Source organism: Pteropus alecto, unplaced genomic scaffold, assembly GCF_000325575.1.
Source record: "Pteropus alecto unplaced genomic scaffold, ASM32557v1 scaffold109, whole genome shotgun sequence".
NCBI lineage: Eukaryota > Metazoa > Chordata > Mammalia > Chiroptera > Pteropodidae > Pteropus > Pteropus alecto.
The window spans coordinates 8,921,697-8,947,923 of NW_006494608.1; the positions used below are offsets into that span (position 1 = coordinate 8,921,697).

At 39.6% G+C, this 26,227-nt stretch overlaps 1 protein-coding gene across 3 annotated transcripts in view; it reads right to left on the bottom strand.

Annotated features, from left to right (window-relative positions):
- Nucleotides 1–26,227, bottom strand: part of LHFPL3 (LHFPL tetraspan subfamily member 3) — a 530,561-nt gene that overhangs the window by 99,408 nt on the left and 404,926 nt on the right. The window lies entirely within an intron of this gene.

The following is a 26,227-nucleotide window of genomic DNA, read 5'->3' on the forward strand; positions in this document are numbered from 1 at the left end:
ATACCCTGCTGTACCCTATATGCAAATATAGATTATATGCAAACACTAAGTCATTTTATATTAGGGACTTGAGCATCCATGGATTTTGGTATCCACAGGGGTCTTGGAACCAATTCCTTCAGATACCTAGGGAGGACTGTAAAAATCAATTACACACACAGGTCAATTAGAAACCCTGAGGACTGGTTCATGTTGGACAATTCAAGGCTGTGTTCACATCATCAGATATGACCCTTTGGATTATTGGCATCTTACATTTTCTAACTGGCTTCCAGCCAGTGTCTCGCACAGAGAATTGCTAAAAGTTGCCAGTGCAAGAGCAGGGTGGGTCATAACTACCAAGTCATGCAGGAGGACAGACTTTTCTCTTCCATTCTTTCCCAGAACCATTCCATCAGCTTTGACCAAAGTTGGCAGGATATTGCAGTCAAACCCAAAAGAACGGGACCTTAGCCTAAAAGGAACCTGCAAATAAAGATGACGTGGGCTGAGTTTGCCTTTGCTAATCACTCTGTGTTTCTGGCTGGCCACTACCAGTGTCCAGTTAGGTAGATCTTCACTTTCCCTCAGAATGAATCCTGCCCCTCACCTCCAAGTGATGCATTTGTACATGTAGACAAGCTAATTGAGACAGGACTTACATAAACACATGTGGCTCTCCAGGAAATCCAGATTAATGAGCTGTCTTCTCCTCTGACCTATGGACAACTAATTTCTTCCCTCTAACAACTCACATCTGATTTTATAGCCTCTTGCTTCTTGCTTCCCATTTGGTTCTCTTCTTACATCTCCTTTGATCATTTCTGATTATTCAGAAAAGTTCCAGGATGGAAGTTCCAGGTCTCTCCTCTGTCACTGTCTCCTCATGCTCTTTGTCACTTCTTCAAAGGCATTGAGGGCTATGTTGGCTCTCTTTGGGATGTGAGCATTTGGATGAAGGAATTTGCTTTTTAAAGTTGGAAAGGCAGGTGCTAAAAGCATCATTTCAAATGAAAAATAAATGCATCAATGGAAGCCTTCAGCTGGTAGAATATGAAAGGGAAGAATGACAAGGAACATATCAGTGTCTGTTTAGCTGCCTACCTTAACTGAACTTTGTCAGAAAGGGTGAGTCTTAGGCTGCCTCCCAAGAAAGGCACTCATCCCCTGCAGATACCACCATGGTGCTCAGTTTCCTGCTAGGTGCATTCTCACACCAGCTAGGGTATGTGTTTGTGTGTGTGTACATCTCTGGTGCCCAACCACATGTTGTTGTGCTCTGAGAAGACCTCTGCTTAGAGCAGAGTTTTAATTTGGATAATATTGTCATATGTAAATATACCCTAGAATTGAAGTCTCCAGCTGCCAGTTGGGCTGTAGGGTCCTAAAGGCTGGGCCTAAGTTTTTCTTTCCTGGGTGGCCCCTCACTATGTCAAGTACAACATGCTCCCTGCTGTAGGGGTGAGTCATGGCTGCCAGTGATCACAGCTTCATTTGTCTGTAAGGGAAGCTGGCTTTTTATTTTTTTATTTTATATATATATATGTGTATGTGTATATATATATGTATTTTTAAATTTATTTTCATTATGGTGACATTGGTTAACAAAAGCAGTAAGCTTCAGGTGTACAATTTAACAATAAGGCATATATATACATATGTATATATATGTATGTGTGTATATGTGTGTGTGTATTGCATTGTGTGGGAAGCTGGCTTTTCAAAGACACAGTTTTAGCTCTTAGATCCCAATCACAGGTACTGTTTCAAGGACATAGATTATAGTGCTTGGGCTCTGGAACACAGAGACACCTTGATCTGTTCAACACGTTTTAGAAGGATGCCGTTTAGATCATCAGAATGCTGCTCAGGCAAAAGTGCAAATGGGAGGAAGGGGCAGGGGTTACTTAGAGAAACAAAGGGATTTTCAGCCAGAAAAAAAATAGGTCTAATGAACTGATGTTTGCAGAACTGGAGATATTTAAAAAGGACTACTAAGCAATTAGCCAAATTATAACTAGGATGGGACATAGAGGATAATTTCAAAGGGAATCATTTCAAATAAGTCATTCTCTTGCTTCTAAGGGCTTTCATTCCACCCTGTGCAGAGGTCATTATTTTAACAGAAGAGACAGAGGCAGTCACATTTTTCTTGTTGATGAGACAAGCAATGCCATGTCTCCTGGAGGGTCAATGAGCCCATTAGGTCACAGGACCACATTTAGAGAGCTGGAGCTCTTGACGCAGTGAAGACAGCCATGGCATCATCATCCTGTACAATGTGAATTTTAGTTAAAAAAAAAAAAATGGCAGTATCTTCTTGAATTCTGCTCTGGGTCCTACGGCCCAATCCTTTCCCAAGGCAGTACCGATGTAAGATGTCAGCCTGTTTCAGTGGGTAGCTCATGTAGGAAAAAGGCCAAAAGAATGAGTTCTATCACTAGACAAAAGGCTGATGCTTGAGTAGTCATTAGAGTATTTTGATATCTTATGCTCTGTCTTAGCTACATAGTCAGATCTCAAGGCAAACCTCTTCTGGATCCCTCTGACCATAGATATCATATTCCAGTCAAGACTGAGGCAATGGGACATATTTTATGTGCATCATCCCATGGAGTGAGAGAGGGTTCCTTAGAGAAAAGCAATATCCCTTCTAAAAGGTAGTTGCGGCTTGGTGTTTCCATGCATTTGGAACATGCATTTCTCTTTGCTACAGAGACAGACAGGTCTTGTACCATCACTGCTTGTATTGGCAACTTTGACTTTTCAGAGAGATCACTAAATATATGAGTCACTCTTATAGTAGTAGATCAACTAACAGGCTGAGATTTACTCATAAAATAATTTTATCGATAATACTCAAGACATAAATACAGACATAGCCTTTATGTTTCCATTTGATTTACTCACACTTGAGTGAACAGCTGTCTCATTCATTGAAAACTTTATGAAAATCACCCAAAATGTCCTTCTGAGTAAGTATTTATTTTACTGGGTGATTTACACTAAACCCTGGGGATTTGGGTTCTATAGTTTAATTTCCCACTTCATAGGTGATAGTGGAAGATGTGAAATGCTGAGTGTTGACTGATTTTTTCCTTCAAATGTATCCCCTCCTGGGCCCTCGGTGCTCAGTGGTAGAGGGTATGAAAAGAACAGAAATGAAATAGAGTCCTAGCGAAAACAATTTTTAGTTGAGAGGCTTTCAAAGAAGAAACGTAAGAGGATGCTGTAATTTATTGTTAGAATCAAATAAATCTAGGCTAAACATGACCTTGGTAATTAATTATCCAGTCCACTGCTTCACTTAAGAAATAAGGACACAAAGGCTCTGAGAGGACAAGTGACACAGCCTGTGGGAGACGACCAGGGTTAGTGGTAGGCCTTCTGACTCATGGCCCAGCACTACCCCACCATGCTGCTTCCATTTTCAAGAGAAGAACAATGTTTTCTAAGCAATGATACTCATTAGGGATATAGTACAAATAATATGCTCAGCCTGCCCTCTGAGTTTAGAAAGGCTTCATCTCTTCATACGTAAGCTAAGGGCAAAGTTAGAAAACTGCTTTAACTCCTCCAACAAAATAAAGATCAAATGATGTGTGTGGTCTGCCTTTAGGCCACTGACCCACAAATTTGAATAAACTATGGACCCCTTTAAAGGAAAATAACTCTAAGATAATTCTCTACAATAAATTTTCTTAATGCATTTGAGAAACATTTACTTAAGGAAGCTAAAACCTCATTCTTTGGACATAATTTTCGATTGAGAATTCTCACTGAAAAAAGACAGGTTTTATCTTTAGAATTAGAAAACGAAAGCAAAAAACTTAAATGTCCTTATTAAACCCAGAGACCCTTATTTCCCCGTAAAAATATGTTCTTGAAATCCTGTCCTAGAAACATGGTCCTAGCTCAGAATGCGTCTCTGCTCTCTTCTTTGGGTTCATTAAGGAACTTTTTCAGTTTATGTCCTCTTCTACCTTCACTCCTTCAGGAGCTATGTCTTTTGTATATGATGGATTTTTTTTTTAGTTCACATTTTTACAATGGAGCCTGTGTGTCCTGTATACTTGTTACCTCATCATCCTATCCCTCTTTCAATCTCAGGTCACTTTGTGATTTTTCTAATATTTGCTTTGGACCAAAATTCAGCATAATCCTGCCTTTGTGGAATAGTATTTTTAATGAAAATGCTAGTTTTCTAAAACAAAAAAGAGAGATTTCCAGCCTGCCATCTAGGCAACATCAGCCACTATCTAGATTTCAGGAATGAAGTTCCATCAGTTAAAGTGCACTATAAACACCTCAGCTGACCTTATACGGTAGTTAAGTTCCCTGTTCTACAATCTCACACATTTAACATTGCCATCCTGTCCAACCTTTGGAGTGGCAGTCGACTAACAACACATTTAGATTTTCCTCTGAAGGGGCATTTCTCAACACTCTCTCACCACTCTGTGTCTCACAGGCCACGAGGAATTTGTCAGGGAGCTCCCCTTGGGAATGTCTCTTTCCTGCCTACCTGCTTTCTTCTACTCTTGGGTCAGAATTTTCTTTTTTGTTAAGTGTTTTTTTCCCCAGTGGAAATGTAAGCGTGCTAGAATTTCTTTTTGGTTCTTACAGTGTTGCTGTTGTTTTTGTTTTGGATTTTACAGAAAGTAATTTTTTAAAAAGATTGTAATGGACATATGAAAAGATGCTCAAAGTCACTAATCATTAGAGAAATGCAATTAAAACCACAATGAGATACCACCTCATACCTGTCAGAATGGCTAGCATCAATAAATCAAAGAACAAGTGTCAGTGAGGATGTGGAGGAAAGGGAACTCTCATACACTGTTGGTGGGATTGCAAATTGGTACTGCTACTATGGAAAATAGTCTGGAGGTTTCTTAAAAAATTAAAAATGGATATACCTTTTGACTCAGCAATTGCACTTCTGAGTATTTATCCAAAGAAAACCAAAACAATAACTCGTAAAGATCTATGCACCCTTATGTTCATGGCAGCACAATTGACAATAGCCAAGGTATGGAAGCCATCTAAATGCCCATCAACAGATGATTGAATAAAGAAGTTATTGTTCATATATACAATGGAATGTTACTCAGTCATTAAAAAAGTGAAATCCTACTATTTGCAATGACATGGACAGATCTAGAGATTTTATGCTGAGTGAAAGAAGTCAGACAGAGAAAGATAAATATCATGTGATTTCACTTATATGAGAAATCTAAAGGAAAAAAATCCAAATAAATCAAAAACAGACTTACAAATATAGAGGATAATCTGGCGATGGCCAGAGGCGAGGGGAATGGGGGCTGGGAGAATGGGGTGAAGAGTTAAAGAAGTACAAATTAGTAGTTGATAGATGGCCATGGGGATGGAGAGAACAGCTTAGGGAATGCAGTCAGCATTAATGTAATAGCTAAATGGAGAGCCAGAGGAGAGAAAGAGCAGTTAGGGGATCATTTTATAAACTATATAAATGTCTAACCAATGTACTGTATACTGTAAACTAAACAAACAAACAAACAAACAAACAAAAAGATTGTAATGGATCTTAGTTCTACAATATGTTGTCTTAAAAAAACGAAAGAATGTTTCTCTATACTTGAAATTCAACTTTGTATTCTACCATATTGGAATGTTCCAGTATGGTAAGAACCAAACACATGTGAGTCTTTAAATTTAAATGAATTAAGATGAAATAAAATAAAATATTTAGTTGCTCAGTCTCATTAGCTATGTTTCAAGTGCTCAAAAGCCACATGTGCCTGGGTCACTATATTAGACAGAGCAGATACAGAATATTTCCATCATTGTTCTGTGGGATAGTGTTACTCTGTAACATTTCTTATGCTTTAATACAATTTGAATGCAAGCTGTGTACTCTACTTTAGAAGTCAGATTCTGAAAAAGATATAGTGAAATGTAAATATATAAGTCATTTTCAGTCAAAACTCATCTGGAATGTACTGAGGATAATTATTTAATAAACAATACAGCTCTAAGTCTGGGTGTCTTTATGGTCAAGCCAGCCACACAAAGACTCATCATTTAGTTTAGATTATAAGAAGATCAGCCTTTATTTAAATAAGATAGAACTGACTTTTACTAAAGTGGTGGTTCTTTTCAATGGAGCTGTGTATGTGGGGTGGGAGTGGTAAAAGTGCATGGGGAAACATGTTAGAAACACCTGGGACCTTGGTTCAAACTAGACATTTTCTCTCCTACCCAGATAGGATTAGAATCTGTTGAGGGTGGGAGGTGCTGCAGTTGGAATTTCTGTAGTTTGAAAAACTCCTCAGGTGGTTCTCATGTGTCTTCACCTTCATCCCTCTATGTCAAAACCATTGCTCAAAAAAAAAAAAAAAAGGTTGGGGAGATGTGCTTAGTTACAGCATGGCAGGGACCATTTATGTAGGTTAAGTACATAAGTATTTGTATAGGTTGTATTAGTCAGGAGTGGCTAGAGAAGTGGAACCAATAGGTGATTTTTTTAACACATATATTATATAATTTGGTGACTACTATATATATATGATTTATTATAAAAATTAGCTCATACAATTATGGAGGCTGAGAAGTCCCATGATCAGCTATGTGTAAGCCAGAGACACAGGAAAGCCAGTGGTGTAATTAGTTCGAGACCAAAGTCCTGAGAACCAGGGGGAGTTGATGGCATAAGTTCCAGTCTGAGTCCAAAGACCCTAGAATCTGGGGGCTGATGGTGTAAATCCCAGTCTGAATCCTAAGGTCTGAAATCCTGGAGCTCGATGGCCAAGGGCAGGAAAAAAAATGATGTTCCAGCTCAAGCAAGAGAGCAAATTTCCCTTTCCTCCACCTTTGTATTCTATTTAGGCCCTCACAATTGAATGATGTCCACTCACATTAGTAAGAGGGCTTTTCTTTAGTCTACTGATTTAAATGCTAATCTATTTTATAAACACTCTCACAGATACACCCACAAATAATATTTTACCAGCTATCAGGGCATCCCTTAGCCCAGTCAAGTTGATTCATAAAATTAACCATCACATAGATTAGGTTCTGCTTACTGGGGCTGGTCTCATGGACAATTCTGAACAAAGTCTAAGTAGAATGGGTCAGCCTTCAGTTAGCAAGGCTGTATTGCTTCTCCAAAGCAGTATAAGTAAATATTGAAGACAAGATAGCAGAGCATTAAACATTTATTCCTTCAAGAGTCACTTATTGAGCATCTGATAATATCTGTCAAACACCTAGATATGTATTTTGGAATATGGTAAAATAAGTAAGTGATGGCATCGGAGTGTGGCTGCTGAATTCCTGCATGGGCCCTGGAGTCAGCCTGGGTTTAAATCTTATAGGCTCTAGCTGTGTCCTCAGGCAAATTATTTAACTTCTGTGAGGTTCAGTTTCTTGCATTAAATTGGAGCTAATGCTAATACATACATCATGGGGCTATTATGACAATTGAGTAAGCTAATACTTACTTCATGGGGTTATTATGACAATTGAGTGAGATAAGGTACATAGTAAACATTCAGTAAAATTTACTGACTACAGTATTATTAAAGAGTATGCAGTTTAGTGAGGAAGATAAACTCATTTAAGCTGTACTCCTCACTGCAGAGATGGCTGGTTAAACTGATAATAAAATGATGCTAAACAAGTTAAGAGTGTAGGTTTAATTCCAGTGTGGTCCAGTCAGCTGTGGGCCCACGAACGTGGGCCACTAGGAAACCAGGATGATGGTATACGGACAATCAAATGTGAGAGCTGACAATGATCCAAGATAGAGTCAGTCCAATTTCTTCCCATCAGGGATGAGCAAACTAAGGTTCGGAGCCAAAGCACTTTGCCAAACTACAAACACAACACATTGGTGGCAGAGCTGAGGTCAGAACCTGGGGTTCCTGATTCCTTGCCCAGTGTTTGCTGTACATACGTCAATAGTTTCCTAATGGAACAAAAGTCTTCATCACCATGAAATATTAGGAAAGATGTTTACTTTACTATTATTAAGATTATTTCCAAATACATTTGCATGAGCTCCAGAACCTAGATACCACTCTGGGTGCAATTATCAATTGTCCTCAGAAGGAGATCAACATCCTATCTGACATAGCTCCTAGAAGGGACTCTATACAGACTCATAATCTATAACAGCCAAGTGTTCTTGGGATCTAGTTTGTGGTACATCTCAAAAATTAACCTGGCTCATCCTTGCTCAGCAGGGGTAAGCCTTCAATTATTTCTGGAATATTGAAATGACTAAGAGAACATGGTGAACTCATGAAAAACAGGATGCTGAAAAGTAGGACCTAATCTTCATATTCACCACAGTCCTGACACTATCTTTCTTGGTCTTTAATTCTCAGGGAAGATGGTAAACTTCTTGCTTTAATCACTGCTTGTCACTTCCTAAAGGCGTAAATGGTGAAAGAATCATATACTTTTTCAAATTAGAATATGGCCTCTTGGTCTTCTGAGCACTTCTTTCTGTGTGGCTGTGTGGGATAACTTCTTCCAAAGACAATACATGCTTCAGCATATGGGATCAGCCATGCCCATGGACAGTAAAGAGAGGGCAAAACAGCCAGGAGGTGCCTTTAAAATTTTAAGTCTAATTGTGTCGCTCCCTGTCCACAGCCATCCAATGGCTCTGATCACAACTGGAATAAAGTCCAAACTCCTTTCCCTGGCTTATAAAGCCTATAGTATCTGGCCCTTCCCTCCCTTCCAGATTCATTTCGCACTCCTCTCCCTCTCATTTACTACTGTCCAGTCACGTGGGGCTTCTTTTTGCTCCTCATTCGCATAGTTGGATCTTTGCACTTGTTCTTCCCACTGCCTGAACACTGATTGTTGTTGGGCCAGTCTCTACAGATTTCAGCTTAAATGTCGCCTCCTCAGAGCCCCTCCATGAACATCCAAACTGGGGGAGCTATTCAGTCATTGTCTATCATATTACTCAGTTTAAATTCTCTGCATAGCACTTTTCACATTCTGATATTTTCTTGCCTTTTAAATTTATTTATTGCCTATTTCTCCCCTCTAGGAAAAAACTCCAGGAGATGTGGGATTTTGTCTATATGGTTCACTACTTTATCTCCATTTCCTAGACCTGTGCTTAGCATATATTAGGTACTCAATAAATATTTACTGAATAAAACGAATGAAAGAACAAGTGACTATCCTACTACTCGAGGATCATAGTGCATCTAAGATTACTTTTTTGCTAATGCTATTCATGCCTGCAGCAAATCTCCTAGGTTCTGAATGTTGCCTGCCTAAATGCAAAGTGTGGAACACTGTGGAGAGCAAATTTAAAAATCACTCTTGTAGCAAAACACACAACAAATGTTGGTTGGTTGAGCAATATATAATCATTGCTTACTCTGATATTAAAATCTTTGTGAAAATTAAGTCATTTAATCTCAATAAATCAATTGGGTAGGCACTATTCTCACTTCCATTAGAATGGATCAGTAGACTGAGGTCCTAGTGGTCTACCCAAGGCCACATAGATAGCAAATTAAAGTGCCAAGATTTGAACTTAGGGCATCTGACTTCGGAGGCCACACTATTAATTGTTACAGAGAATTCACAACGGAACCCATAAAAGTGAAAAGAATGCAAGGGAGGAATGAATGGTAAAAAGAAAATATTAGAGAATATGAATTTATATTTGTCTAATGAATGTAAATCTGACTGACAACTGTCTCCGACCTTCATCACAATAAAAGGCATCTCTACTTCTCCAAGGCTACAATGGCCTTCGGTGAAGGTTAATTGAGAAGAACAAACTTCTCAGCACTATAGAGATCTAATAAAAGAGTTCCTTGGGCATGTTCCATCCATACCATCATGAAACTGAAGCTGCCTTTTCTGCTTCCAGAACCTGAGCAGGCAGCACTGAATGATTATGTACATGTAGTGTGTTGATTAAGTAGTCAATGGAACGTTGGAAACCTGTCAGCTGGCTTTTGGCCCTATGTCTTCTGTCCCATTCCCATTTGTGCAAATGTTTGTCTTTACTGGACAATGGCAACTGCCACACTTTATGTGGCATCTGGACTGCCATCTTGGTCCCTCTTGCCTAGCCAGACCCTACTGATGTCTAAGAGGTCTAAACAGGTGATTTCAGGAGGCAATTGATGCTACAGAATATTTAAGGTTAGAAGGCAAAAACATTGGTGATGTCCAATGGCATCCAGGAGACAGAGGAGAGAGAGAAAGGTGAGAATTCAGAAGGAGCTTGAGGCTTGGCCCTGACAGCATCTAGAGACAGGAAAGTCCTCCTAAGGATTTAGTTATTCTAGCCATCTGATTTGACCTTTGCATCCAGGAGAAATACTGGACAGAAAGATCCTAAGACAAGGTGATGAGCCATGACAGGAAAAGAGCTTTCTGAAGAGGACAAATGCTTACTCTAAATGAGAAATAACAGAGCAAAAGAAATGCTTTAGGACTCAATTTGCTAAGTTAAATATGCTTTACAGGAATGTTTTCTGTGACACATTTGGACAGAATGAAGATTAGTTATGAAGAAAATTCTCTCCTCAGATGCATACATTTGAGTCCTATGAATGAAAGTCATTGAATGTGTAGCTGGGAGAAAACTTCGATCTATTTTCTTTAGGTTCAATGGAGGATGTAATACTATGGGTATTGACGTTGTCTGATAGAATGATGGCCAATACAATCAACTTTAGATTTTCCACCATAAAGCACCAATGACAATTGTCTGCATCTAAATCCCCCAATATTGAAGTCTACCTTCTGTGCCAAGCTCTTTTACTGAAGTGGAAAATAACAAAGGACTATGCTGATTTCCATAAGTTTCATTCCATTTCAAAATTTTCTCACTGTTCCAGCTTAGCTTTCACCAATACACATAGAAATAGTAAAAGATAGGAAAATAGAAGAAGAAGGGGACTGAAAAATTTTCCATAGTACACACATTATTAGTTCCCAGATAATTGATGAGCTAATCAGAGAGAGGACCTGAGAGTGTCTACTGTACGACGAGCATTTCCTTGTGCCTCTTAGTCCATTTCCATGACATCCTTGAAAATGGGCATTAGTATCCTCCTTTTACAGATGAGGACAGTGAGTCCCAGAGGCTTTAGTCTCTTCCCCAAAGTCACCTAACTAGTCAACAGTAGTGAAGATTCAGCGGGGATTCAAATTCAGCTCTGGCTGCTCTGAACGCTACACTCTATCTAGTGTCCTGTGTGGGTTGTACAGCATTCTGAAGCATCTTTTTCTGATGTATTAACGTGTTCTATGAAATGTTAGCTCATTAATCTTCAAAATCTTTTTGTGATGCAGGGAAATCCCCACTGCCTCTTTACTTTTCAAATGAGAAAACTGCTGCAGGGGAGCTCTCAGAGAATCTGGAAATCTTATTGGGGTGTCTGGTGATTTGGTGTAAGTAGGGTACATGTGGGGACAGGGAGTGAGAAAGAGGCTGGGGAGGGCACTGTGGAGGAGAGCTGCAGGTCGCTCGCCCACCGTGGCCGTGCATCACCCCTGATTCTCTCTTTGATACAGAATGTGCTAATGCATAGGTTGACATTAGCTCCAGGCTCTAAATGTTGCTCCTTGCGTGGTCTTTTAAAATTTTTTGTTTTTCCTTCAGAAGTAACAAACTCAGTTTTTATTTAAGAAAAAATAGTTTCACATACAAGGAAGTTCTGAGAGCATGACTACTCTCTCTCCAAAGCTGTCTTTATGTAAGTTGGATCTGCCTCCATTGAATTTTCTAGCAATCAGGGGAAAAAAATCTCCATCGACTGCACTTTTCATCAAAACTCTTCATGGTTAATGTCAGTATTGCTATTATGCATGGATAATATTTTGTAAAAATTAAAAATAAATGTGCAGCCTGATAACATACTACTTTGATTAAGGTAACTTAGCTTGGCTAAGAATATGATTAAAATTATATGCTCATATGGTGAAATGGCCAATTTCTAGCTATAAACATAAGTTACAGGAGAAAAGTTACCAAAAGAATAATTTTTTATACTTTCTAGTCTTTTTTCCAAGGTAGAGTCATCAATCAGGTCACTTTTAATAGTGAAAATGGGTGCTATTAATAATGACGTCAGTCAGCCCGGCGTAAACCGGGACTGTCCGAGGTAACCCAGGAAGGATATGCACCGTATCTAAAAGGGAAGCCACTTTTACTTCTGTATATTTTGTGAGCAGCCCAGCAATCCGTGACTTAAAAGGCACTGTGACTTCTAACACTTTCCACTACAGGAGTGGATCCTTTTAATTTTTTTCCTACTCTTTTCCTTCATTTCCCCCCATTTCTGCTTGCCCCTGATGACGGACAGGACAGGTTGCTGACCTTTCATCAGTGAGACTGATATCTCTGAGGGGGTGGCTCTTGATGGGGGTCCTCTGTCTCCCCTGGTATTGAGAGCTGGAACTAAGTCTTGGAACCAGGAACTTGGGCCAAACCGTGGCCTGGGTCTCCTAAATATGGTCTTTGAAAATCAGTATGTTTGAGGACAATGTTTTCCCCTTACCTTCCTATTCATGCTATCTGTCTATATGACCTCTTCAGCTTCTGCGGCCTGGATGCCTTCACCCAACACCCCTGTGGTTGGAGAACGGGAGGCCAGCTGGCTGTACTCTTCTGAGCCCTGGCTGTCTCACTCCCGAAAAGGTCCATCAGGCCTGTGACCCCTGAGCAGAAGTCTTGTACCCCCAGGACACCACTTCTATGCTGGAAGGGTACCTGGGCATCTAAGTCTCTTGGTTTCAGACAAAAGAGCAGAGAAAGAGGCTAGATTGGAGTTACTGAGTTCTCTACTTGCTGGGGCAAGGGCACTTGCCTCCCCATCCCGTGAAGCTGTCACCTCGACCTTTTTGCCTGGTAATTAACTAAACAGGCAACACCCTCCTGCTGGTCTGAGGCATTTGAGGGTGGTGGGGACTGAGGGGCCCTGGCTCTCTTCTCTGAGGGCACCAGAGCCCAGGAAGGTTGGCTGTGTTTTCAGACTGTCCCATAGGAGGAAGCCTGGGGCTGTTTCAGAGCTTCTGCCAAAAGAGCACCCAGGGCTTATTTATGAGTCATGTATGGCAGGAGTGAGCTACAAGGAGAACTTCTATAACTAGAGAGCTGACAGGCCTTCTTTCTGTTTCCTTTTGGGTTGCCCATACCCATATGTGGATCATTATGTTCAGCTGTGGAGCCCCAGCTAAAGAGAGATCTAGTTCAGAGAAGAATGTTCAGGACTTCCTAGACAGAGAAAGATAAATACCACATGATTTCACTTATATGCGGTATCTAAGAAACAAAAAGAACAAACTAATCAAAAACAGACTCTCAAATATAGTGGACAATTTGGTGATGGACAGAGAGGAGAGGGGTTGGGAGGCTGGGAGAATGGGGTGAAGGGTTAAAGAAATACAAATTAGTAGTTGATAGATTGTCATGAGGATGGGGAGCACGGCATAGAGAATGCAGTTAGCATTAATATGGCTAAGTGGAGGGCCAGGGAGCAATTGTGGGGATCATTTTATGAACATTATAGATGTCTAACCAATGTACTGTATACTTGAAATTAATTTAAATAAATAAATTTATTAAAAAAAAGAATGTTTAGGACTTCCAATAATATTGTTTGACTTAAAGGACTTGGGGGTGATCAGTCTGGGGTTGAGATGGCCTGATGAGCATAGGAGAGGTGCTTTAAAAAATGCAAAGCTCTGTGATCTGAAAGAGGTTCAACCTCCTTTGTGAGGTCCCCAAATGATACGAGAGGCCTTCTGAGGGAGTCAGCATGGTGAGATAGGCCAAGCATTTCCAAAATAGCTTTAGAATAAATGAAATAATAACAGCTATTATTCATTGAGTACTTTCCCTTTGCTAGATGCTTTACATACTATGAGAGAGATTACTAATTAATTACCCACCATCCAACTTCTCCTTTTTAAAAAAAATTAATTAATTTTTTATGGTGATATTGGTTAACAAAATAAGTTTCAGCTGTACATTTTAACAGTAAGGCGTACATATATATTTACACTGTGTTCACCTCCCATAGTTAGATTTCTTTCTGTCATCACATATTTGACCCCCTTTACCCCATCTACCTCCCCCTTCCCCACTTCCCCCTCCCCTGTGGTAGCCACTAGTCTATTACCCATGACCATGAATCTCTGTTTGTTTGTCTTTTTCATTTGTTGCTTTTAGGTTTATATCCCACATATAAGTGATATGTGATTTTCAACGTTCTCTGTCTGGCTTATTTCACTTAGCATGATTATCATGAGGTCCATCCATGTTGTTGCACCCTCCTCTTTTGCCTTTACTGTTTGGAGTGGCAATGTGACCAGCTAAAATCCTAACTTTTCCAGTCTCCCTTGAAAACAGGTATGGTCAATGAATTATAAATAGAAATTGTGAGGTGAAGCATCTAGAAAGACTCTTTAAAGATCCAGCTGGGAGGCAGGCTTCTTTTTCTCTTTTCCCTTTCTTCCTTATTCCTGTTTGAAATGCAAACATGATGGCTGGAACTGCAGCAACCGTCCTATAATCACAAGGTAATCTTGAGAATGGAAGCCACATGCTAAAGATAATGTGGCAAAATAAAGAGGGAAAATGGGGATATTCTTGATGTTATAGAACTCTTTTGCCAGTTTAGAACCGCTACCATTAGACTTCATATTATATGAAGGAAAATCACCCTCTATTGTGTTTAAGGCACTGTTGTTTGGGTTTTCTGTTATATGCTCACTGACTTAATCCTGAAATATATTATTTCATTTAATCCCTTCAATGATTCTGGATGATAGGTTTTATTATACCCATTCTATAGATAAGAAAATGGAGTCTCTAAGAGGCTAAATAATTTGCCTAAGGAAAGACAAGTAGAAAGTGGTAGAGCTAAGATTTGATCCCAGGTCAGTCTGACTCCAAGTCCATCATATTTCCACATTGCCTCTCTTCTCACAGAGCAGTTAATGTGTAATAGTAAATTCTATTCCAAGCCATTGCATGGACATCTTTTGCTCTCTAAATATGCTCCAGTCCATCAGGCTCCCGTTGCTATGCTTGACCCATGCCGACCTGAGTAGGGAAGTAATTGATCATTTATATCCTTCTGACCTCAGTCCTAGTTCCTTCTAACCACCTCCTTTGTTAACACATATTCTCTCTTTCTTCCACTCACACATGCCTGCTTGAAATGAATAATCAAGGTTAAGTGTTGTTCTGTCTTGAGTTACTGGACCCATTGCTTCTAATGGCCACTCTGTGTCTGCACAACCTGAGTCACATGAACAGTTCAAAGAAGGCAAGTCACAAGCTGGGGCCCTGTGCTTTCTAAGCTCTTAAATCTTGTTTGAATGGTTTTTAGCCATATCTGTTTTTCTTTTTTCCCCCAGTTTGGTGGGCATATCAGCAAATGTGGAGGTTGACTTACACTTTGTACTTTGTTCACTCCCTGAAGTGGAGCGAAAAATTGAAAGGTTATATCAAACCCATTTATTACCAGACACATTCAAGATCAAATTAATTTTAAAACACTATGGGCCATTTAATGTTTCTGAATTTTGCTTTACAAATCTATAGTAATCTTTATGGCATAACATATATTTTATCTAAAGCTATTGCAGACTTGGAAATGCAATTTTTATGTAAAACATTCTGGGATGAAATACATCATGAGAAATTAATCTCAGAAACCAAAAACTGCTTAATAAATACAATGACCTAGAGACAATTGTTAGAAAGGGCTCAGAGTCACAGAATGTTGTAGCCGGAGGGAGCTAAGAGATTACCAGGTTCAGCCCTCTCTTTTTAGAGATGGGAAAACTGAGGCTGAGAGTAGGTGAGTGGCTGTCATGGGTCACATAGCTAGTTAGGGCAGAACTGAGCCGAGAACCTGGGGCTTCCAAACTTGTCATTCAGATGAAAGATACTTATACAATTAAAATTGTTTTGCAATAGAAAATTTTTTGAATGAATTCATCTTCTTTCTCTGTATTTATTAATCTATGAGCTATCAGTCACATTCTCCACATATTGTGTTGCAGGACCTTCCCTATGTCTTATAGTATATACTGTCACGTATTCCTATTTTTGTACATCATGTACAGACCTACCGTTGGACATGTCTATGATCATTTCCTCATGCAGACTAGAGTTCTGGAGACCTGGGACTCCATGGTACTTGAGTTTGTATCTCTTGCAAGGTAGAGCCCCAAGCTAGTCATATAGTAGACACTCAACAAGCACTTCTTGGTAAAATGAACAATAAAAACAAAGCAGTCTTTGGGTATCAGCCCACTATCCTTTAAAATTCTCCCACCAATGTCTTTTCTCTCTGTGTTTACTCTTGCTGAAGATTACAGCTATTTTGAACCTCTGTTCCATCTAGGAATCTCCCAAGCTGATACGGCTTACTTAGTTATAGGGGCGGACACACAAGGGTTTGTTAACAGACCACTGCCAGCCTATATATGGTGACTTTATGAGAATTAGAAAATGTTACTCCTTCCTCTAGGCCAGTGGTTGTCAACCAGGGGAAATCTGAGATCCTAGGGGATGTTTGGCAATGACTGGAGACAGTTAGATTTACTACACCTGAGGAGTGCTACTGGCTTAGAGAGCATAGAGGTGAGGGACGCTGCTAAACATCCTACAATGTGCAGGACAGACCCATCCCCACAAAGAATTAGCTGGTCCAAAGTGTCAATAGTGGTGAAACTGAGAGAACCTGCAGTAGAAGGCAAACTTTCAGAATTAGACTAGAATAAAATTTTAGGGACTTTCTTTCTTACCTGACAAATGTGTTTTTTAAGAATCTAGCATTTCCTGCATCAAATATCTATTTGGACCAAGGCTGCCTACTTTGACATTTGTGTTTAGAAACGTCATGACTACACTAGAGTTGTATTAGGCTCTATGTTTTCTACCTTTGAGAAAGACTCTTCAGACAAAGATCACTTCTGGAGCACAGTGTGAGTCCTGGGCTACTGCAGCCGCATCCATTCAAGACTTTCTTGAGGAAACCTCCTTAGAGGGATAAAGCTCCATTTATAGTAGTTGGGTGTGAATCATTGAAATATCTCCTCCACCCCCCTCCAGGTGATTGTCTCCAGATTCTAAGTTACAATTCCTCATGCTTTACCAAGTTGGCCCTTTCTCTCCCTGGTGTCGATGCCTTCTTAATACACACAGACTGTTATCATCTCTACCCTACAATTCAGGGGAGCTAAGTAGCTCTCTAAAACTCTTGGTAAATTTACCGACCTTTGATTATAGTACTTAATCTGTGTTTGCAAAGTGCTTCACTTATGTTCTGATCTGTGTAGTTTATTGTATCTAAATGAGATTTCACTTAGAACTGGGAGAACTGGTTATTTTATTCGTTTCTCTGTGAACTCTTGCTTTTATAACTCTCGAAGCTCTGTTACTTTATGTCTTTAAAGATGGCAAAAACAAGGTTATAAAGCAATATAGTGAGGTGGTCACATTGTAAGTTAAATCAGATTTCCTGAATTCAGTGTCCCACCTCATTCATATCACATGGAATGAATGAAATGGGTCTAGTCTTTGTTTTCCTGAACTTTTGGGCCCAGGGAGGTATGATTATACCTCCTGGATGAAGATTTATCTCTCTTTGAGAAGCAGGACAGGTAAATGTAATTAGGGGATAATTTGGGGTTTCATTTCAGAACCAAGAGAGGATTCCCCACCTCAGCCCTCACTTCAGAGTGAATCTGCATTAAACTACCTCTTGCCCACAGTTGCAAGTGCTTCTAAATCAGAACTCTTCACTTCCCTGCCTCTCTTCCTCACTTGAAGGCAGCCCTGCCATGCTCTTAGCAGGGGCCTGTGCTGCTCATGAGCAGTCCGAAGGACCTTGGAGGAGGAGGACATGGGGCAGCCTCACTTCCCCCAAGTCCTCACCTCTGTGGACACTTGCTAAAACCACAAAAAGGATTTTCTCTGGCAGACACCCCCCTGGCACATTTATTTAAAAATTCAATGCCACATAATGATATTTTTTCAAAGACAGAAAACATGCAATAAAAATTACTCTGAGTATCCAGAAGGAATGATGTTAACAAGATGACTGAATAATACATCTGTCGCTTGTATCTCCCCCTCCACAACAATTTGGCATCCATCCACAGACGAAAGTGCCTTTGTGGGAGCTGTGGGATCCAGGTAGGAGACCAGGTAGAAATCCTGGTGCAGTCCAAAACTGACTCGCTGACCGTGGTCCTGACTATAAACCCAGAAACAAGTCTGTAACCATAAGAACTAGGCTACAAGCCTACTTGGTTTTGGTTCTGTAACCAGTACCATAGGCCAAGGGATCAGGGAGGAGCCTTGCCTACTTACTCATGTATCAAGTAATAGGCACATGGACCTTGGTACCGGCTGTGGACCCTGAGTGCCCTATGAACCAGCTCCAGCCACTCCCAGTGTGCTCCGGGAGCCTCTGAAGGGCACTGTTTTAGACAATCACCTCTAGAAAAGAGAGCTTTTGTGGAAGTCCAGAAGTCCAGCAGAGAAGTTCCAGTCTACCACCAGAACAAAAAGAAAAAAAAAAAGAAAAAAGAAAAAAAAGAGATTGGATACATTGGAGAGGGTAAGAGAAACAGTTTGACTTTACTTGTGTCACACCTTCTCTAAGGTGACACAGGTCAGTGGCAAGAGAGCCCTTGGTGGCCTGTGATTTCTTCTATGGGGGCAAGTGAAAGTGTGTAAGTGGGATGCTACCACAGAGGCCCACTTCTCTTTTTTGTGAGTTGTAAGCTGCACAAATGGGAGGCTGGAACATATCAAGAGGATGCAGATCCTACTAACCACATGAGGGACTCCATGGGGAGACCCGCTTATGAGCCACTGTAGGGATGCCTCACCTACAGATCTCACCAGTGCCTCACCTGCGTACCCCACTACCCTATGGCTGACTTCCTGTGAGTATTTCTAATGACAGCAAGAGTGAGCTTTTGCAGATGGCTAGTGAGTTTGAATCTATGGGCCTGGGAGAAATTACAAACTTGAACATTTAGCATCTCCCTTGGGAAAGCAAAAGGGAGGTTGTCATTGCATGGCCTGGCTCTGCAGGATCGAGAGAATGCACACAAGCTTAAGAATGTGGCCACAAGAGGGAGCAAGAAGCATGGAGCAGGTGTATGCACAGAGGATCTGTGCCTTGGATCCCTAGCAGGGCTGACAGATTGATATGTCTCTCCTGAAGTTAGTTAGTAAAGACTGGAGGAGGTGACTACTACAAAGGCTAAGACAGCAATGAGAGACTTCAAGGGATGTGAAAAATCAAGAACACATGGCACTAGTGAGGGGATTTTCCAATAACCAATCCCCAAGAAATAGAGATCTGTGATTTACTCAAAAAAGAATTCAAAGTAGCTGTTTTAAGGAAGCTCAATGAGCTGTAAGAAAACAAAGAAAGCTAAATCAACAAAATCAGGAAAAATGACACAAGAAAGGTCAAGAAGTTTAACAAAAAGAAAGAAATCATAACAAAATAACCAAACAAAAATCTGGAGCTGAAGAATATGATGAATAAAATGAAACAATGCAATAGAGAGCATCAGCTCTTGATACAAAATGGATCAAGTAGAAGGAGAATCTGTGAATTAGAAGATAGGAACTTTGAAATTATCCTGTTAAAGAAGAACAAAGAAAAAAGAATGAAAGAGAGTGAAAAGAGCTTACATGATATATGTGATACCACCAAAATAAACAATCTGTGAATTATTTGAGTCCTTGAAGGAGAAGAAAGGGAGAAGAGGTCAGAGAGGTTATTGAAAGAAATAATGAGTGAGAACTTCCTAGATCTGAGAAGAGATTTGGACATCCAAGTTCATGAAGCTCGTGGGTCCCCAAACAAACTCAAAGAAAGCTCCAAGACACATTATAATAAAACTGTCAAAAATCAAAGATAAAGAGGGAATCTTAAAAGAAGCAAGAGAAAAGAAGCTTGTAACTTACAAGAGAAGCCCCCATGAGGCTAACAGTGGGTTTCTCAGCAAAAATTTCACAGGTCAGGAGAGGGTGGGACAATATATTTAAAGTGCTTAACTTAAAAACTGTCAACTAAGAACTTGCTCTCTAGCAAAGTTGTCCTCCAGAAACAAAGAAAAGGTAGAGACTTTCCCAGACAAACACCTACGTTAAGGAAAAAGAAATATCTCCAATAAACAACCTAACTTTACACCTCAGGGAACTAGAAAAAGAACAAGTTAAACTCAAAGTTTGTAGAAGGAAGGAAATAATAAAGGTCAGAGTGAAAAGAAATGTAACCGAGACCAGAAAGACAATATAACAGATCAACAAAACCAAGAGCTGGCTTTTTGAAAATTAAACAAAATTGAAAAATCTTTAGCTAGACAAATGAAGAAGAAAGAGAAGACTCGAATAAAATCAGAAATTAAAGAGACATTGCAACTGATACCACAGAAATACAAAGACTCCTGAGACTACAGGCATACCTCAGAGATATTGTATGTTCATTTCCAGATTACTGCAATAGAGTATTGCATTAAGTGAGTCACAACTTTTTGCTGGTGGAAGGTCTTGCTTTCAATTTGTAAAAAATGCATCACCCGTGAAGAGTAATAAAATGAGGTATGCTTGTACTATGAACAAATATACCCTACAAATTGAGTAATTTAGAAAAAATGAATACATTCCTAGAAACATACATTGTACCAAGACTGACTCATAAAGAAATAGAAAATCTGAACAGACCAATAATGAGTAGAAGATTGAATCAGTAACCAAAAACCTCCTAACAAAGGGAAACCCAGAACATGATGGCTTCCCCGGTGAATTCTACCAAACATTTAAAGAGGAATTAATGCTAATCCTTCTGAAACTCTTCCAAAAAATTGAAGAAGAGGAAACACTCCCAAAATCATTTTATGAGTCTAGCGTTATCCTGATACTAAAGTCAGAAAAGGACACTATAAAAAAAGAAAACTACAGGCCAATATCCTTGATTAATATACATGTGAAAATTCTCAACAAAATATTAGCAAATTGTATTCAACAGCACATTAAAGGATCACACACCATGATTAAGTGGGATGCAAGGATGGTTCAACATAAGCAAATCAAAAAATGTGACACACTACATGAATAGAATAAAAGATAAACATCATGTGATCATTTCAATAGATGCAGAAAACTCTTAACAAATTGGGCATAGATGGAATGCATATCAACATAGCAAAGGCCATATATGACAAACTCACAGCCTACATCATACTCGATGGGGAAAGGTTGAAAGTCTTTCCTCTAAGATCAGGAACAAGACAAGAACGCCCACTCTCACCACTCTTATTCAACATAGAACTTGAAGTCCTAACAAGAGCAATCAGGCAAGGGGAAAAGCCGTCCATGTCAGAAAAGAGGAAGTAAAGCTGTCTTTGAAGATACATTATCTTGTATATAGAAAATCCTAATGATTCTACCAAAGAACTGTTAGAAGTAATGAATGACTTCAGTAAAGTTGTGGGATATTAAATCAACATAAAGAAATCAGTTGCATTTCTGTATACAAACAACAAACTATCTGAAAGAAACAATCCCACTAATAGAAGCATCCAAAAGAATAAAATACTTAGAAATAAATTTACCCAAAGAGGTAAAAGATCTGTACACTGAAAGCTCTAAGACTTTAATGAAAGAAACCGAAGAAGATACAGATAAATGGAAAGATATCCTGTGTTCAGGGACTGGAAGAATTAATATTGTTAAAATAGCCATACTGTTTAAATCGTCTATAGATGTAATACGATCCCTATCAAAATTCCAATGGGATTTTTCATAGAAATAGAAAAAAAAAAAACCCTAAAATTTGTATAGAACCACAAAAGACCCTGAAGAGCCAAGGCAATCCTGAGAAAGAACAAAGTTGAAGTTGTGGCACTTCTTGATTTCAAACAACATTATAAAGCTATAGTGATCAAAACTGTATGGTACTGGTAAAAATAAAATAAACGCATATACCAATGGAAGAGAATTGGGAGCCCAGAAATAAAGCCTTAAATATACAGTCAACTAAAATTTGATAAGGGAGGTAAGAGTACTCAATAAATATTGCTGAGAAAGTTGGATAATCACATGCAGAAGAGTGAAATTGGACCCCTATCTTACACCACCTCACAAAAATTACCTTGAAATGAATCAAAGACTTAAACGTAAGACATAAAACCATAAAACTTGTAAAAGAAAACAGGGAAAAATCTCCTTTATTTTGGCAATGATTTTTTTTTTGTATATGACATGGAAAGCACATGCAACAAAAGCAAAAATAAATAAGTGAACTTACATAAAAATAAAAAGCTTCTACATAGTAAAAGAAATAGCAGAATGAAAATGTTGGGAAGAAGGCACCTGGGAGGTGTTTGAAATGCCCAGAGGAAGGGGAAATACAGTCAAGTGTAAGCCTAGAGAGAACTGGAGGTGTCTTTCTAGGCTTCTGTCTGGGATTAGATCCTGAAAATGCTTAAAATCAATTTCAAGACAAACTAGTGGAAAAATTAACCATGTTTGCATTTCTTGGTAGTGGGTTCCTCGCAAAGGAATGGGAGATATTTCCCTTCACCTCTGAAGGGAGTGTAGCCAGGACCTTACAGCATAGAGGTCTTGCTTCTTTGCCTAGGGAGGAGATAAGGTGACTCCCCCAAGTCCGTGCTCACTGAGGCAATGGGGGTCAGACTGACAGAATGAGACGAGCTGCCAGACTGCAGGGAGAAATAGGTTCTGTGTGAAACTGGGAGGATGCTCGTGTTGCAGATTCTATACATGCCTTGCTAGTAAACTGAAGAAAGCTGGGCATGAGGTGGGCTGCTTGGGAGCCTTGGCCAAGACCCCTGGAAACACCGATTCATCATCTCATGATTTTGCCAAGGGCTTCACCCTGGCCTGTGTCTCCTGCCAGCATCATCTCTGTTACTGGTTTGACAAGGTGTGGTTGGCTTCTGAAATGTTTCATGGGCATGCAGCTCATATCTCTTTAAGTATCTTTCTTTTCCTAATCAAAACCCAGAGAAGCATTCAGCTGCTCAGATACTGAGCAGAAGCACCGACACTTTCATCTGGATCTGTGGTATGTTATTAGCACTTTGCTCACCCTTTCATTCATTTGCTTCTCTTGCAGAAGAAGCTGCCTGTACAATTTTTTCACCAAGAATGATAAATGAGCTTGGCGTTTCCCACTCTCAGTTTTTGCATGGTCTGTGAATGCACTTGCATTTTCCAATTTTCAGATATAACATGTCCAGATGTGTAGGAGTGAGAAGGTGCAAACGTCCCAATAAGCCCAATTTTCCTGCGGAGAATGTTGCAATAACATAAACATGGAGCCCAAATTGTTAAACACACAAGGAAAAAGAACAGAGACAGAGCTTCCTCTTTTAATTAAAAAATGTCACTATCAGTTTATTCTGTGCATTGCTTTGATCCTAGTTCCCCTTGCATCAGAGGCCTGGTGACAGTGGGAACTGCTGTGGCAGCTAAAGATTTTCTATAGCCATGCTTGTCTCTTCATAGTTTTTAAAACTGATTATTCCTTGACAAACTGTCCACGTGCCTTCAAAAACACAGACTGCAGTGGTGGATTTGTTAAGATGGTATGGAATCCCTATTAAAGTTATGCAAATATCGATGAGCTCTGATATAAAACAACTGGAATCCTGAATGGTCATGATTACTTTCAAGCAAAGGGTTTCCTGTGAACAGCATTTACAGTGATTAATTTGGCTGCCGTGGCATTATTGCTGAAGGACATATATTTTATGGTACAGGAGTAATACACCTGCTGCTCCTTATGAGAGGAGGAGCAAAAGAGCCATAGGTTTCTTACTGCAAAAAAAATTTTTTTTCTGCTGGGATATTGAGAAATCATTCAGAATAAAGGGTCAGAGGTTTTTGTGTGTAATCATGTAGGAGCCTCCCATGCATGCTGAATATAAGTAGTTGAGAGAAAAGGTTTCCCCCGCCCCTCCCTCCAGATCCATATGGCCAAGAGGAATATATTCTTTTGGAGACAGATAAAAGGCAGAAGATGTTTGCATAAAACTGAACTGTGGTGAGCCATGGTGGATTCCTAGTAGTGATATGGTAATTGTGATGGTTGTAAATAGGGACCATCTGTTCTGGAATTATCCTTAGAAAAGCAAGCACATTCCCTATCATTCATGTGATTTACTACTTTCTTAGCAGGATCGAGATGAAAAATCTTCAGTTGCTTTTATAGGGATCAAATTAAGCTGATATTAAATCCATTTAGTAATGCTTGGAATGGTTTGGGGCTTTGGCTAATGCTTAGCATGTAAAATAAACATTATGAATACCGATGAGGCCATGATATATTTTCTCGTAAAGTTCTATGTAACCATGAATTGTACAGGCAGTTTCTTTTATGTAGCAGGCATATGATGAGAGAATAGAATCTCAGTGTCAGTGATAGCATTACTGGAGATTAAAAAAGAGGAAGAAACCTAAATATTAACATTTAAAGATAAAATCTCAGACATCTTGAGTTCATACAGGAACTACCACAGCGTCCTTACTTTTTAAAAAAGCATTTGAGTAAGTGGGGGAGGGAAGGAAGTAGGGAGGGGGAGAGAGAGAGAGAGAGAGAGAGAGAGAGAGAGAGAGAGAGAGAGAGAGAGAAGGAAACCAACTAAACCAACACGTACTCAAACCCAATCCATATAGAAAACCAGAAGGTGAAATGTCTTCTCTATTGTTTTGTCTTTGCTTCAGTTCCCCCTCTGAGCACTTCTGAGCATCTGAAATTTAGATTATTAATTATTTTACTTATAAACTTGAGTCCATAATGATATGTTCACCCCAGAGTCAAGTACCAAAGAATTTCAGGCAAATAAAGCATAAAACTGAAAGTGCAATGACTGACATTAACGAAACCAAGAAGATAGATATTTAAAGATGCACATGCATTGGGCTGCCCAGGTCAGCTGCCTCAGGCTGGCAAGGAATCCCACAAACAAGGTTAGACTTCAGGGAGAACTTCCTGGCTGTGTTGATTGTGACGGGTTCAATAGATTCCCCAGAGCGGTGGTGAAAAGACTCTCCTTGAAATCGATAGAAAATAAAACAGAGCAGGAAAATGAACCACCATATTCCTCAGAGAAGTTTAGACACACTCATCCCTAAGAACTCTGAAATGAACTAGATGACCCTGCTGGCTCAATATATCTTTCTTACCCTTATGTCATTACTTCTCTTGCTTGTTTGCTCTAAGCACACTGTCCAATAGAACTTTCTATGGTGTTGGGAATGTTCTATATCTGTGCTGGTCAGTGGTAGCCACTAGCTACATGTGGCTATCGATCATTTGAAATGTAGCTAGTGTGACTGAGGAAATAAATTGTATTTAACTTTAATTTTTAACCTTAAATAACCAGGACAGGTCTAAGTGCTTGGCATTAGAATAATGTTTCAACTAAAGACTGGATCAGCAAATGGGAGGATTTTAAAGGACAGTTGATAATGTGGTGTGAAGGCAGGACTGTTTGGAGCAGGAGGGTGTAATGGTGTGGCTAAGGGGGTTCACCGAGATTAGAATAAAACCAGTGGTGCTGTCTGAAAGAGAAGGCTTTTGTGAATTTATACCCAAAACTGTCAATCTGTAAAGACTTCTGTGTTCCTAGTGGATGTGAAGCCCTCAGGGCTGTATAATAAAGCATAGGCATAGTTTTATTCTCAGGATTCTCCCAGTCTAATGGGGAAAGATGAACAAGAGTAAAGATTATACTATTGACCTAAACACAAGCAAATATGTATACCAAGAGATTGGAAAAAGGATGGATTCCAAAGATTATGCTGGAAAGGAAGTTTGTTTAAAAAGGTAGGATTTATATGAGAAAAGTTCCTGAGAACAAGAAAGCCATGCTCTTTTCTGATTCGGAATTTGGCTAGGCCAAGGCAGCAGTTCGAGAAGATGAATCAGGGGAGGAGTGAAAAGAGGAGGCCTGTGTGGGCTAAAATGAAGACTAAGGGGTGAAGTTAAAAAAATCCGAGCCTCACCAAAAGAAATTGTCAACCAGGTAAAGAGACAACTGTCAGAATGGGAAAATATATTTGTAAGCAATGCCTCCGATAAGGGCCTAATATCTAAAATATACAAAGAACTCATACAAGTCAGTAACAACAAAAGAACAAATGATCCAATCAAAAATTGGGCAGAGGACCTGAACAGACACTTCTCTCTGGGGGATA